The sequence below is a fragment of the Micropterus dolomieu genome, linkage group LG10 (genome assembly GCF_021292245.1).
Source record: "Micropterus dolomieu isolate WLL.071019.BEF.003 ecotype Adirondacks linkage group LG10, ASM2129224v1, whole genome shotgun sequence".
Lineage (NCBI taxonomy): Eukaryota > Metazoa > Chordata > Actinopteri > Centrarchiformes > Centrarchidae > Micropterus > Micropterus dolomieu.
In genome coordinates, this window is record NC_060159.1 from 5,563,619 (window position 1) to 5,579,124 (window position 15,506).

A 15,506-nucleotide genomic window follows, 5' to 3' on the forward strand; every position below is an offset into this window, starting at 1 on the left:
TGAAGATGCCAGTTGGGGACCTGTGAGGCGTCTGTTTCTCAAACTAGAGACTCTAATGTACTTATCTTCTTGCTCAGTTGTGCAACGCGGCCTCCCACTTCTTTTTCTACTCTGGTTAGAGCCTGTTTGTGCTGTCCTCTGAAGGGAGTAGTACACACCGTTGTAGGAAATCTTCAATTTCTTAGCAATGTCTCGCATGGAATAGCCTTCATTTCTAAGAACAAGAATAGACTGTCGAGTTTCAGATGAAAGTTCTGTTTTTCTGGCCATTTTGAGCGTTTAATTGACCCCACAAATGTGATGCTCCAGAAACTCAATCTGCTCAAAGGAAGGTCAGTTTTGTAGCTTCTGTAACGACCTAAACTGTTTTCAGATATGTGAACATGATTGCACAAGGGTTTTCTAATCATCAATTAGCCTTCTGAGCCAAAGAGCAAACACATTGTACCATTAGAACACTGGAGTGATAGTTGCTGGAAATGGGCCTCTATACACCTATGTAGATATTGCACCAAAAACCAGACATTTGCAGCTAGAATAGTCATTTACCACATTAGCAATGTATAGAGTGTATTTCTTCAAAGTTAAGACTAGTTTAAAGTTATCTTCATTGAAAAGTACAGTGCTTTTTCTTCAAAAATAAGGACATTTCAATGTGACCCCAAACTTTTGAACGGTAGTGTGTATTGACATCAAATCACCTATCATCCGTTCTGGACAACCTCTCTCAACTTTAACAGCTGTTAGTGAGCTGTTAGTTGTTTTTTGTAATGTTCATATGTTTAGTATGTTGAAGTATTGGATTAATAGTTTTGTTTTTAATGTGATATCGAATTGGTATTGAGAATTGTGGAATTTTACTGGTATCGGTATCGACTACTACATTTTTAGTATCGTGACATCCCTATTGTCAAGACACATTTCACTAAAAAACAAAAGTGTACTAGAGGGGAAGTCTGGGTCTCACCAAAGTCGTTGTACAAAATTCCATGGCAATCCATCCAAAAGTTGTTTGGTCTGGACCGAAGTGGTGGACCGACCCACCGACCAACATTGCCATCCCATGAAGAAGTGTTGGTGCTGAGTGGTTCAAACGATAATACATTTAAATACTAAACATCATTTGAGTTCATTAAAACCATAAGGCAATACTCGGTAACAACAAACTGTTTTTTAGATTCAGGTTTGCACTGAAATTCAACCAACACACAAAATGTTCAGTCTTATGCACAAAATGTTCAGTCTCATGCATAAACAAACTTGTTTTGCTTTTTACCACAGTCTTTGAGCCAGCCTTGCATGCGTCAGAACACAGGACAGTTGTGGCGATGTAATAAAACCACTAACTTAGGGAACGTAGGAATGTATTCCTCCACAATATTGAGAGGATCCATCTTAATCTTCCTGCAACCTAGGCCCCGACTGACACCACCTTGCCTACAGGCCGTGCTTGAGCTCTGGTCAAAGTCTCTTTCTCCTCCAAGCTGGCCATTGTTGTGGGGGCTGATAAATATTTACTCTTCCCAGCTTGGCAGGGAAATGAGTGGGAGGGATGAGGGACCCATTGTGACAGAGGGGTCAGAGACGCTGACAAGCCAGCAGGGTCCTTCCTTCCCCACTGGCACCTAAAACCCCAATACACTATTGGCTCCATACAGGGACAGATCCACTGCCAGTAACGGTAGAGCTGGGACGTCTGTGTGTGTTGGCGTAATGGAGAAGGAGAAACATAAAGAGAGGGGATTGGGAAGAGAGACAGAGAAAGGCAGACAGACAGTCAAGAAGATGACCACAGAAAGAGACGCGGGCCTAGGAGAAAAGAGAGCACTTTTGAAAAGGAGAGTGGAGAAGGTTCCCCTTTGAGAGCTGTTTACATGACAGACCACCAGCGGAACTCACGAGACAATAGAGCAAAGAGGATCCACAACACCAGACAATGCAGACTAAAAGAAAAAGAGGCACTGGTGTTATGAATACACGTCCCTCCAGGTTTCATCTCTCCACTTACTCGCTTCTCCACAAAAGAAACCCAATAGTAATTTTTCCGAAGCAGAACAAAACAGGGCTTTCTTGGGGCAGCCAAATTTAAATTGTCTATGTCAAAGCAACAATATTTGGTTAGTTACAATCCTTTACGAAAGGAAAAGAAAATGCTGCTAGTAGTGGACTGTGGGAAAACCAGTGTGAACAGGAAGTCCTTACTAGGGCTGAACGATTTAAAAGAAAATATCTAATTTTGATTATTGCGATATTGAAGGGAATGATCTTTTCTACATAATTATTCTCATTTTCAATGAAATATAGTGTATAGTGTAGTTTTTGAAAGGCTGTGTAGCAAAAGATGTTTTCTAGAGTCTGTTGAATATGATGTGTAAGCCGGTACACCTCTGCAAAACGACAATGTTTAATTTTAAATGGTATTTTGAAACACATTTCGCCTTTAAAAATATTGCACCTCCTACGATTTTAACATCGCGATTTCGATAAGATTTCGATGAATTGTTCAGCCCTAGTCCTTACTAATCTGAGTAAGACTTCTAGAACTCAACTTGAACCCCAGCGTCCTCACTTTCCCCAACAGAGCAGCAGAACTCCATTAAAGCTCACTATTAAAAGACAAAAAAGGGATTTGGATATCGGTTACTGAAAAAGTTATCTCACATGTACATACCCACACATACATGTACAGCGGGTCAGCCAGGTGTCAGAAACAGATGTATAGGTTGGGCCCTCTACTACTTTCATCAAGGCCAGTCTTTCTTTAACAAAACCTCAGCCCCTACAACAATAAACAGAGCTCAGGTTTGCATTGATCTGAAGCTGTGCGTCTAAGGCTTTCCTTCATTTATCATTTCCTCTCCTGTTCCCTGGTTATCAGATCTGCTGCCTGTCTGGAAAAAGGCTTGGGAGTCTGTGAATTCAAAGCAAACGTTTCTCAGACTATTGGCTGAATTACATATGAGACCTGGTAAAACTACAAACTGTGGATTTATGAGAGAAGATATAATAGACACACATTTAGGGTTTTAAACTTTGGATGGCCTCAGGTGACGGGAGTGTGTTTGTGAGCTACTCTATCAAAGGCCTTCATTAAAATAGTACCATGTTCTCAAACAGAAGCTAAAGCCCCTTTCAGACATACACACACCTTTAAATTAATTTGATGGTCATTAACACAATAAGCACGGTCAGTTGTACGTAAGGATATAAATACATACATATACAGTCTCTCTCCATGGATGGATGTTTAAATGCATATCCAGTAAAACTCTACAAACAGCATGTGAGCAAATCAGAGTCAAAAACCTAATGTCCTGTCATTCCATTCAATGCAATGTCCACATGTCAAGCAGTCAGTAGAATTCATATCAAATTGTAATGACACTGATGTAAAAATCAGTAGTTTCATTGTTTGAAGTAGCATTAAGCCCTCATAAGCATCAGATTATTTCAACAGATAAAAGGAGAGACCATGCTAAATAGCTTGTTTGACCCACATGGACCAATCAGGTCAGTCAGAGTTAAAACATTCAAATTGCTTGTTTCAGTCCAAAACCCAATGAGTTAACCCATTGTATATAAGCATGTTAGAATGCAAACAAATTGCATTTAGGGGATCACCAAAGTCAGTAGGATTCATCCTCAGGGGATCATGAACATCCATATAAAGCTTAATATTAGTTGAGATTTCAGTCCGTCCCACAGCGGTGGACCCACAGACCGACAGACTGTATCCAACACCCAGTGTTGAACCGCTGAGCCACACTTCTAGCTGTGTGGTATCTGCACCTAAACTCAGGTATTTGACCAATAGAAATATAACAAACAAAAAAGTCACTGTAAATCAATACTGAGCCCTATTCATTTGTATCTAGATCTCATACATGTATGGCACTGTGACAATGGGACCTCAGTCTAAAGAGCAACAGTGAGTTTGCTAAAACTGAACCAGAACTGCATCCTGAGCACTGGTATCATGTTTCAGAAGGACAAGCAAAACAAAGTCTGCATGAATGTGTATTGTTTAACAATCGTTGTCCATAATAAGTCTCTGCAACAACTTGGATGGATACAACATCTGGTATGAGTCCAAAATCCAATAACAGAAAGTGTGAGAGCATCTGTAGTGGAGACATTGATCATTCCAGCCGTTTCATTATACATCTTTTTAGCTTACTGTATATTTTTCCTCTAATAAGTTCTTTAGAGTCAAACCAGATGGAATGTCTCACGTTTTGTATTTTATTATATAAAACACAAGAAATGCTTCAATCGGTTTGTAATACTGTAACAGTAATTAGGTTTTGGTGATAGGGAAAAATTTGGCCATGGTCAACCGTCAAATGCAACTACTCACCACCTACAAATGGTGCTTTTAAAGGTGAAGTGTTAATGTATATGGATATGATTTCTTGAACAAAACCGAAATATACTTATTTTTGGTGATTTAAAAATCAGCTAAATAAGGTGTAGTGGCCAAAGTTTCACTGATAGGATTGGGCGAATAAGTACTTACAATCCATTTCAACAAGTTTAAAATATTTGGAAAACAAAGTCTGAGATTTTTTAAAAGCATCTGTTATTGATCACTAACCAAGACTATTCAACTATTCCAAAGTCCAAAACATAAACAGTCTTTCATCACATTTATTGTCCCTTGATATTAATATATGGTTTCATTACACCGAGCAAGGTTAAGCATAAATCACACTGTGGATGTGTTTCAAGTGAAATCATATTTTGGCAGGAGAGAGGCCTCCAACTGAGCTTATGCACTGATGTCATTTCACTACACCTGCGTCTTGTTATATCAAGGAGTGGTGTTTTCCTAATGCCTCCCGATCACATCAAGAAACACAACAGATTATTAAAATCAACAAATCATAAACTTTAATGAAGAGATCGTCCCAAGCCATCGCAGCTGAAGCTTCTAATGAAGCAAAAAACGTGCGATTGTCTGCCAACATGAGGTTATTGGACATGAAATGGCTGCCAGAGGTGTCCTCAGACAGACGTACTGTAGAATAGATAAACATCCCCAAACCACTCATTAGGCTAATAAAGGCTGGTGGATAACCTGAGGCCTTGGACGGCAGAGCTGCAGTCATTTATAGCTCCACGATCAAAGTGAAGAAGGCTGCGTTTTGTGTATGTGTGTGTTGGAGGGGGAGGCACAATGAGCTGGCTGCCATGCTCAGCCCAAACGTACAGTCAGCCTAGACATCAAGGCTTCCCAAGCACGAGACAGTCAGCACAGCTGCTAGCGGAGAGCAGGGAGGGAGGGTGAGATGCTGGTAACTGGCAGAAACATTAGGTTAAAAATCACAAAATCCCTTTTTTACTTTCCCTCTCGCCACCTTGCTTTTGTTTTTCAGTCAGACAGCTTGGTATGTCTTGTGTATATTTGACCAGTCCTTTGTTCGGCAATTGAATGAATTCATCCGAGAATAGTTTGGTGATGGACTGACAACTACATGGACTGAAATTTCTTTGCGGTGATTCAAGTTACCGAACATTGTCGTGTGTTGTCTGTGGTTTTTGCACTGTAGATGGCCTCACCTAAAATAAGAACCACCCCACTAACATAAGAGGAAACCTATGGTCCAAAAACGAGCTTTCTATGTATGTACGGGGGCTTGCCCCCTTAAATCAATTCTAAGTATGTGCATTTCACAATGACTGGAGAGCAAAAATTTGATAAGCATATCTTTAAATGATCTGTCAAGCAGCAATACATGAGAAGCAGGTTAAATCTTGTAATGAATGATCCACACTTCAATCTGGAAATAAAGAGGAGGCTGAAATAATCACGAAACATCCGAAAGTGAATGTTCACAATGTAATATGGGCCTTTTTCTTTGTTTGGTTTTATATATACACACTTCACCTAAACATTGTGAGATTAGCATCCCTTTAAAAATGTTAAAGAACTATGACTAAGCTACGTACAGAGCACCATATTTTGCAGATAAAAACACAACTCATCACCGTGCAAAGGCGTCACTGTCTCTAAATTACCTCAAACATATCATTGGCATTTTTGTGCAGCAAGATAATGGCAATAAAGTAATATCGGCTTATACATTGGCCCGGCTGAATTAAGACACAGGAATATGGGCCTGCACCTATTTGATTGCCTACATCAGTACTTTGCTTGATGCTGTAATGCACCAGTTCAGCTAGGTTCAACTTTTTTGCTGGAAAACCATGTGTTTTGTCTCTGCGTTGGTACCCCTGTCGCCAACACCCAGTGTTGAACCGCTGATGAACAAATTGTCCAACCACCTGAGTGAATGAGTCACTGTGAGTCATGTGGAACCATTGAGTAGTTACTAGTAATACCTAACATCACTGTAATTTGTTGATCACATTTATTTTTAGTTCTTTTACCAACTACCCCAAATTACTTCCCTCATGCAACCGCCACTATGTTAATCACTGTAATTTTGGTCTACTTGATTATGACCACAATTTCCTATAGGAAGTGATGACACTGAAAAAAGAGAACACATGCAGAGGGAAATGATTCAAGTCGATTTCAAATGTAAGGTCTAAACACAGCCAAAAACTGCGGAGCACATCAGCAGCAACAGAAATTCAATAATTAACAATTATTATTAGCAGATTTCCACTTTCTGACCTGACTTCAGCAGAGTTAGCTCTGGAACAAGGTCAGAACTTCCTCTTAGGCTCTAGAAAGCTTTTCAAAGGCTGTGAAGTCTATCAGAGGGAGAGTCCAAGCAGCTGCAGGCGGTAGAAGCTGGGCTGGGCAGCGCTGAAGCCTCCAGTCCAGCAGAATCAACAACAGACGCTGTCCATGTTACAAAGCAGCCACAGCTGCTCCTTTCTAGCTGCTCTCCAAATTCACCCATCATTATACACACAGACACACAATGATCACACACAATAATAAATGAATCCAGGCACGCACACATTACGCAGTCAAGCAGTTACATATGTGCATGTACGCACGCATAAAAAAGGTGCACAAACAGGAAGCACAAACATATTCACATGCACCGAATACATCTATTTTACGCATAGTTGAACACACACCAGCGTGTGTTACCTCCATCTTAACATGACAAGGAAGCCAATGTGAAGGGATTAGGAGGGAGGACAGCCTGGCGTCCGACTTGAACCTGCTGAGCCTATGAACAGAGAGAGTTGTTGGCTGACTGACATGGCCCTGAAAGCCTTTCAACAGGTCAGGGCAGAGCAACCAGAAAGACAGATTGAGTGAGTGTGAGAGAGAAATGTGTCTTTGTGTGTGTGTGTGTGTGTCTTTGTGTGTGTGTGTGTGTGTGTGTGTGTGTGTGTGTGTGTGTGTGTGTGTGTGTGTGTGTGTGTGTGTGTGTGTGTGTGTGTCTGAGAAACCAAGTCAAGAGCGATTGGGTTAGTGAGAGAAATGTGTGTGTATGTGTGATGGTGATTACCTGAGCATGCAAGACTGCACTGCTGCCTGAGTTTAGATTTATACTTCAACATGAAGTCATGTGTTGGACGAGGTAAAAGGGACACAGTTCACCCTGAACTGTTGATACTGTTATTCTTGGTACGGATAATATGTGAACAGTCATACACCATCACACACTGCTCTAACCACAAATCATCCAATAAACATGTTTTGAGAGCACAATTACACTCAATTCACACATGTGAAGAAGCAGATATAAAAATATCTAAAACACATTAAAAAGCAGTTGAGAGATGTATGTTTTCCTGGTACAAGTAAATTCTTCCTGGAGTATGAATCCATCTTAAAGGTCTTTGAGGGCACTGTGAGCTGTGAGCCATAGGCAAACACCTTTAACTTTGCTCACTGACCCAGTTGTAGCGAGGTGAGCAACAAACATCCTCACCTTTTACCAGAGGCTTGTCTGGACTCGCTAGAAAGAGGAGCAGGGAAAGGAAGAGTACCAGGAACGGCTGCTTTACGGCTCGGTTCCTAACTCTCTTGCATGTTTTATTTATTAGGCTTCTTGTGATCAAGGGAAACAGATTAAGGGATACTGACTTCTGTCCGTGAAGTAAGTCCGACCAGACCGGAGCCAAAGGGAGGGATGACTTTATGTTGGCTTTGTGATAAATGCTTTGTTCAAAGGCTTTCTGACGTGACGACATCAGGCAGCAACATCAAAGTCAGGATCTAATGAATTTGCTGTCTTGGGGAAAAATGATTGCAGCAAATTAAACATTTAACAAGCCCTGCTTTAGCCTTGGGTTACACCTTTTTGTGGAGAACATTATCTAACGTTACAAGTTCCACACTGTTCCAACTAGGGATGAAACGATATGAAAATTTCAGATCACGATTATAGGGACCAAAATCACGGTTATCAGTATTATCACGGTATTGTAAAAATGTGCCAGAAAATATTTAAATGTACGGATACCACACTGCAACCATTTCAACAAGTTTTTTTATTGAAAAATACAAATATAATTGCCATTTTGTTTGCATGAATAATAAAATAACAGCAAATACCTCATCTAAGTGTGCTTTATCAAGACTTTATATTATATAGGTAATACAATGATCCCGTGGACAATTACATGAAAACCAATCAGTCTTTAGAAGACAGTGATAGTAAGTGCAATGAGCCCAAAAACGGACATAAATACTGAGCAGTCTGTAGCGTTTCTAGATATGCTGGCTGGTTGACTAAACTGCGTAACGTGTTTTCATGTGCGGTGGATGAATAGACTCTGCCGACACACGATGCACACAGCAGCAGAACAACGTGTAGCGTTTTTACAAGAGCAGCAACACTGAGAGCTTCAGTTTACACGCTGTTAGCAAGTCAGAGACACAATCCAAAGCTAAAAGTTAACTCACCCTGCGTTCACTGTAAGGTCATTTTCTTCAATCAAGTTTCCCTCAGCGCTCTCATAAAAACTAAAATACGACCGGACTTCAGAGTGAAAAATCTCTGCAGTGTTGTCTTCCGCCGTGATGTCATTGACCCAAACAAACCCACGTTGCATTCTGCACATGCGCGCCAGCTTCTGGGAGACGCCTAACAGTGTTTGCCGTGAGATTAACAGCGTGGTTAACCGTATCCGGTTATAATGGTAATTAAATTGTGTACAGTAATAATAACAGTCGGGAACTGTACCATGGTTTACCGTTAAACCGGTAATCATCTTCATCTAGTTGCAACATGATCCGTTATCCATGAAGTCAATGAATCAAGTGTGAATAATTAACTAAAAAGATCACTGAAATATTTTGTAGAAGGGGAGATGTGTACCATTCCCTTAAGTGCATCCACAAATAGCAACATAACACAGCTCAAATTGATCACCATGGCTATTTTCCTGCTTTCTAATGTCAACGTGTGAGGAAAATAAGTATTTCAGGCCATCACGTAAAACTGAAAAGTCTGTCAATGCTCAGTCAAAACAAGCTTCAATCATGACTATTTGCATGATGGGGATTGTGTGACCAAATGCGCTTTTTAAAGTGAAAAAGATACAGTAAGATGTTTTGCTTTGCCAAGAGACTAGACACCTGATGTTTGAACACAGTGTCACGGCTTACCTGTAGGATGATGATGGACCATGCTTCGCATCTATTCATGCGTTCAGACTCAATTTCCTCACTGAAAACAAGTAAATCTGTAAAGAGACACAAAGATAATATTCATCTGTCAATGGACTTTTTTCCCCAGGATATATTAGAATGACAATTAGGCACTGACCAACCCAATTTTTTTTTTTCCACTTGAATAAATGATCATCAGCACTAAAGCTAAAATGCAAGACATCTACAATGTGTTTTAAATCGGAAAAACACAACTGCTAATTTTCCATGAAAATCCTTTGGAAACAAGCTATTCAAAACTTTCCAGCTATTGAGACTATCCCACAAAACAAGTGATGGAAGAGAAATTGTTTTAATTGGCAGACAAGCTAGGAGAAAGACAGAATGTGTTCACAAAGAGCTCCTACAGCTCTCAGAGCCTTGTGGCTGCGGTGGCCCACATACAAAATAACACCACCAAAACCCAGACACAAACACACACATATGTGCTAAAGTATTTTTCTTCTACCCCTCTGTTTAAACACACTGACCCACCAGCAAGAAGGTCACTCTGCTGCTGGGTCCCGTTCGTCCGTTAATAAGGTTTGAGGGGGTCACCTAATGATGAAGATTATACACACTGGCAGAACAGTCACACATAGTATTTTGCACTTGCAGGACAGGCTATAGGTGATGATTTGACAGGTGAGGAGAAGAGGAGATGAAAAGTTTTGATAAGAGGTTAAAGAACTAGGAGACTATATACCCCTGCCTGTGACGCCAGTCCAGGAAGTTGCAGGAAGCCTAATAACAAGGCTATGATATGTCCTTGAGTATGTCTAATGGCTCCACAGAACAGAAGGCCATTCAAACCCAACATATGGTCCACATCACCAATTACTAAGGTGTGCATCGATAGGGAGGAGATGAAGAGAGTGGTAGAGGAAGTTTAAATCTGGACAGATGACGCGAGGACAGACTTTTAGCCTAATTTAGAGTAACAACCTCAGGTCAGAGGGACCTATTTCCCCCAACATAATGGCTCAAAGTTCCTCCCCACGCTCCTTGTCTGAAACAGTGTAAGTGTCCATTACAACTAAATTATTCAACGTGGAAAATCATTCACAAACAGACATGCTACTGAGAACTGCTCAAATCCTCAAATGTTTGCCTCTTAGCATACATAAGGTAAGAATTTAATGCAAGGTTGCACTTAAAGGCTTCTTAATGTGGAACATGCTGCATGATTTTTTTTTCTCCCCCCCATCAGATATGATGTCTAATCAATAGCTAGACAAACATCACTGTCTTCCAAGAAAGTTGTTGTGGGGGTTTTATTTGAAAAAAGAATGAATGGTTTCTTACAGGAATGAAAACATTAGTCTGTTGGGTAAAATACCTGTGACAAAGTAAGAACCGTTAAGGTTTGAAGACAGAGGTATTAAGTATATAACAGGGATACATAATATAAAGCTAAATGACATAAGAAATATCAAATGATAGAAGCATAAACCTTGTTCCATGTCATTATGCCTCCAACTTACTACAAACATGTGGCAATAGTGTTTTGGAGTGGAAAGGCCTCCATGCTGATTGAGTCCCAGGAAGATTGACCCTAACTAATTCCCATAAAACCACCTCGCAGACAATTCCCATCTACACTAGGTCACAGGTAGGTCCAGGTCAAGCATGAGTGCACCAATTAATCCAATGGCTCGAGTCAGTCTGCTCTCATTTCCAAAAGAGTCACTCAAAAAAGTCCAGAAAACTCTCTCCATAACTTTAAATATAAAGGCAGAGACACTAAGCTTTGGAAATAGCACTATTCCTGGGAAGTGGCTGATCAGAAACTTATTGGTTTCACAAAAATAGGCTTAAGTCAAAACGGAACTACTACCCAAATTCCTACCTTTCCACAATTCTGAAAATGTTCCCTTTGAGCCTGTGAAGACACAAACAATCTTGTTTATTCAGCGGCAGAATCCCTTCCCCTAAGACGCTATTTGCTTTAGCCGCGATGACACAAGGGGAGGAATTTGAGCAATGCCTGTGTATCGTAGACCAATTTCCTCCGAGAGAGAGCCATTTCCAGACAGACAAGACAGCACTGAAGTCTGGTTTATTCCTGTGCCTCTGGCTACAGGTCAACCAGTGTCCTGCAGACATTTTATACACCTGTGTTTGTATGTTGAGGGGTACACCATCAAAGCCTTGGACATACACTCACATATACACTGTTCCCTTACTATTTATTCATAACAAGTAACAAACATGTAATGGCATGAAGCATTCATACATAGAAACCTTTTCAAATTAGCCATGAAACTATATTTTCCAATGACCTCAGACTCAAAATGGCTGAAAGCCAGTTACTCATCACTTTTGTGTTTTGTCTGAATATCAATTGCCAATCATTGCCTATCAAGACAATAAATTCATCTGAAGACACAAACTATCTTTGAGCATGCCCTAATCCCTGCTCATTTATTATTTTAAAAGATCATTTTGTGCCTATAGGATTCCGAAGAGCTTACTGTCTCATTCTGCACAAATGAAAGTCTCTCCCAATTGTAAGGGATCAAAGTAGCCTCATAACTGCGCCGCTTTCAAGTAGAAAATGAAAAGCGTGGAAAGCCAGAGCATGTTCTCTCTGCGATGGGATCAACTCAAACTCAAGCAGCCTTGAGAAAACTTTGCTTGTTCAATAGGGGATCAATGCCAAGAATTATTGTGGCGCTTTGCCATTTGTGCTCATGCTGCCTTTCTCTCTGGCCCTCCCGGATATTTTCCACTGGTGGGTCAATGATATGTCATGAATTTACATGCTAGTGAATGTGTTGTTTAAAGAGCAAAGAAGAAGAAAGAAGGAGAAAAAAGAAATGGAATGGGCTGTGCAAGCAGATTAGCAATCTTTGTATTTCATGGATGCCAGCCAGGAAGCATCTACCCGCTCCTTCCTCCACTTGTGTCTTTCTCCAGCTGTTCGATTTAATGCCAGATATACAAATTGCTTCTGAAAGTCATACAGGATCTCATACGGGACTATTCGGTTTTTAAAAAGGCAACAAAAAAAGGATCCTGTATCAGATGACATAGGGATATCAACATGGGAGATCTCCAGTGATGAAAGCAGAGGCGTTTGGAGAGAGAGTCGTGAAAGGCAACAGCAAGACTAAAACAGGCCACGGTAATATGGACTTTACAATTTAAACAATCACAGGATGAGGCAGTTGGGGTTTAAAAGAAATGAATTAACTTTAGAGTCAAGTTAGCCTTCAGTTTTAATCCCATTACAAACTTTAAAAGCCGCCTGAGTAAACCTCCCTTTACAGACTTTTGGAATACTTTGACCAAGATGAATACCCACATGCAAAAGTGCACTCTCTTTATCTAGGCAAGATGTTTTAGTAGCTCTGGATTGAATGATCCACCTACACAAGAATGAAGGGACAGGTGTGTACGTGGGTGGAACACTCTACTGCTAAAACATCTTACGCCGATAAAGAGAGGAGGAAGTCGGAAGAAGCAGCGATTCAGAGATCACAAAAGAGCTGTCTTTTTGGAAACTGAGCGGTAGGTCGTCCTCAAAGACAACAAGAACACAGGCCTTAGCCACAAGGAATAGTGTCATTTGATATTATGAATAAATGAATTAATAAAATGAAACCTATTTACAAAGCTAACTCCAAATCTCCTCGTCTAAATCAATTTTCAGACAGCAGCATTTTCTTGGTTGGAAAGGTAGTGCCTTGACATCTGTGGAGAATCGGTCAAGGAGATTTGTCTTTTGTTTACATTTCTGTTTTTCTAGTGAAATGACAAATGGGTGTTCAAGCAGGCAGGAGAACACATGACGGCAGCTTTGCAGCTGTTTCTGTGTGCCTTAGTACCATCACTGTTTGTGTTCCCAGGAGAGGCGGACAAAGCGCTTCCAGGTCGCCCACTAACCTGCCTTCTCATTAGAAAAGGTCATCATGCTGGAATACAATGCTGACCTCTCATGCCAAAGGTTACTTAGTGAAGAGGAGGCGGGGGGTGGTTTAGGAGGACAAAGGGGAGTGGAGAAGGTGAGTGAGAATTACCACTAAAAGCAATCATCTTGTCTCACCCCGTCACTTTCATTTAACCTCAACGTCCATCTATGGACTTGGATTGACACTCTTGCAATCTTGACTTCCTTGAGGCACCTCTTGATGCCAAAACCAGCAAATAATGAGATTTCAACATTTCTAAATAAGGCCTCTTTAAGGTTCCAATGTGGAGGGGGTTTTTCTGTCACTCCCTCCCATTTCCAGGTTAACTGTTTGGCATTTGGCACAGGCCGGGTGAATGCCTATAGATGGCATTGCTCTTAGATCACAGCAAGCTCATTAGCTCTGGGCCGCTGTTGCCTTCACTCAAACCAGACCAAAGACGTGATGGGGTGGAAATTCAAAGAGGGTAGGAGGAGGGAGGGGTGCAAAGGAACAGATATGTTCCTCGGATAAGGCAAAGCCTAATAATGACTTCCTGTATTTAGCCTGGAAAACAAAACAGTGAGGCACCGTGGACAATGGTGCGTACACAAGTGCTACCCAAGAGTGCTGTAATGCCTTCGATACAGTTTAATCCATCTCTAAGGTTATGTACAGTAGACACGAGTATGATGGGGCTGGGTATATGTTGGGGGGCTACAACATCTGGATCTTGTATTACATGCCTCTGGAGTTTCTGACAGTCTCTCTCTCTCTCTCTCTCTCTCTCAAAAATAGAGCAACCCCCTCTCAGTATCCATCCACACTGCTCCCTCTCCCTCTTGTTTGCTTCTTCCTGCATCCCTTCCCTACTTCCTCCATCCTTTATCCGTCTCCTTCAGGGCCATGTGAAAACTCCCAATTACCAGAAACACGAGAAGTGCTAATGGTTTGGACATGAACTTGGAATATGCAAAACACAGGAGCCCTTACCAAGGGCCATGCTGAAATATGATTGAATGCGTCAGCAGGTTGTAAAAAGCCCCCTCAAGATCAATGTAATTATGAAAGCTTCACGTGGAGGACTTTCCAGGCTCTGTAGTGACCGGCGACAGGAGGAGGAGGAGGGTGCTGCCAGCATTATGTTCCAGCAACAGAACACCCTTTTAACCCAACAAGTGGAGAACAAGCAAGGTCTTCCAGCTGCCTTCCATCAGCAGCTATAATAGTCGAAGGGAAAGAAAGACAGGACGAAAGAAAAGAGGTTTGTAACACCTGCAGCAGGGTGCCAGCAAACATTCCATGGTCCTCTGGCCCCTTGGTGATGCACTCTATAAATCCTTGTGATTAGCTACAGTAGCGGGCCTAAGTGCCACTTAAATCAAGCCCCAAAGGGGAAGTTGTTGTGACCTCCAAGCTTTGGAAATGTGATTTAGGCCCAAGTGATTATTACAAAAACAAAGCTAGTTCTGTTTCTCTAATAAGAGAGGATGGAAGGAGGAAGGGTGTGATGGAAGTGTATGAGAAGGAGAGGTGAGCAGGACAGCAGGTTTGCAACAATAAGCCATTATTTGAAGAATTCATGACAAGGAGAATTAGGAGAAATAACTCCCTGTTATTAAGTAATTAAGTAAACTTCAACAAATAATAAATCTATTATGCTTTAGTATTCTGGGAAGACTACACACCCAAACAAGGCACAGATGTGCATGTAGGCTAAGCCAATGTTTTCGTATAGTGAATGGGAAAACTGCAGTTTGTGGTGTCTGCTTTTGCTCTAAAATCAGCACCTACACATTTATCATGCTTTCAAAGCTTCTCCCACTGCACAGCATCTCCAAATGGTGTCAGCAAAGACGGGAGAAAGGGTGTATGTTGTAAATCAGACCCAAAGCGATGTCACTGAAAACTCCCCCCAATCCATGAGATGCCGGGGTACACACACAACATTAACCTGAACCACAGTTAGTCAATAAATGAGAATGTGACTGACCCCAGAGACAAAGACTCCATAAATCACAATTAAG

The 15,506-nt window shown here is 41.2% G+C and overlaps 1 protein-coding gene across 4 annotated transcripts in view; it reads right to left on the minus strand.

Moving 5' to 3' along the window:
• The window catches only part of disp1 (dispatched homolog 1 (Drosophila)), a 90,575-nt gene that overhangs the window by 52,324 nt on the left and 22,745 nt on the right, over positions 1 to 15,506 (minus strand). For 2 of the 4 annotated variants that reach the window (XM_046060203.1, XM_046060204.1), the window contains exon 3: positions 9,545 to 9,621. The exons of the other annotated variants lie outside the window; for them this stretch is intronic. The gene's annotated coding sequence lies outside the window, so the exon portion shown is untranslated. The remainder of the gene's footprint in view (positions 1 to 9,544; positions 9,622 to 15,506) is intronic. 4 annotated transcript variants of the gene reach the window in all.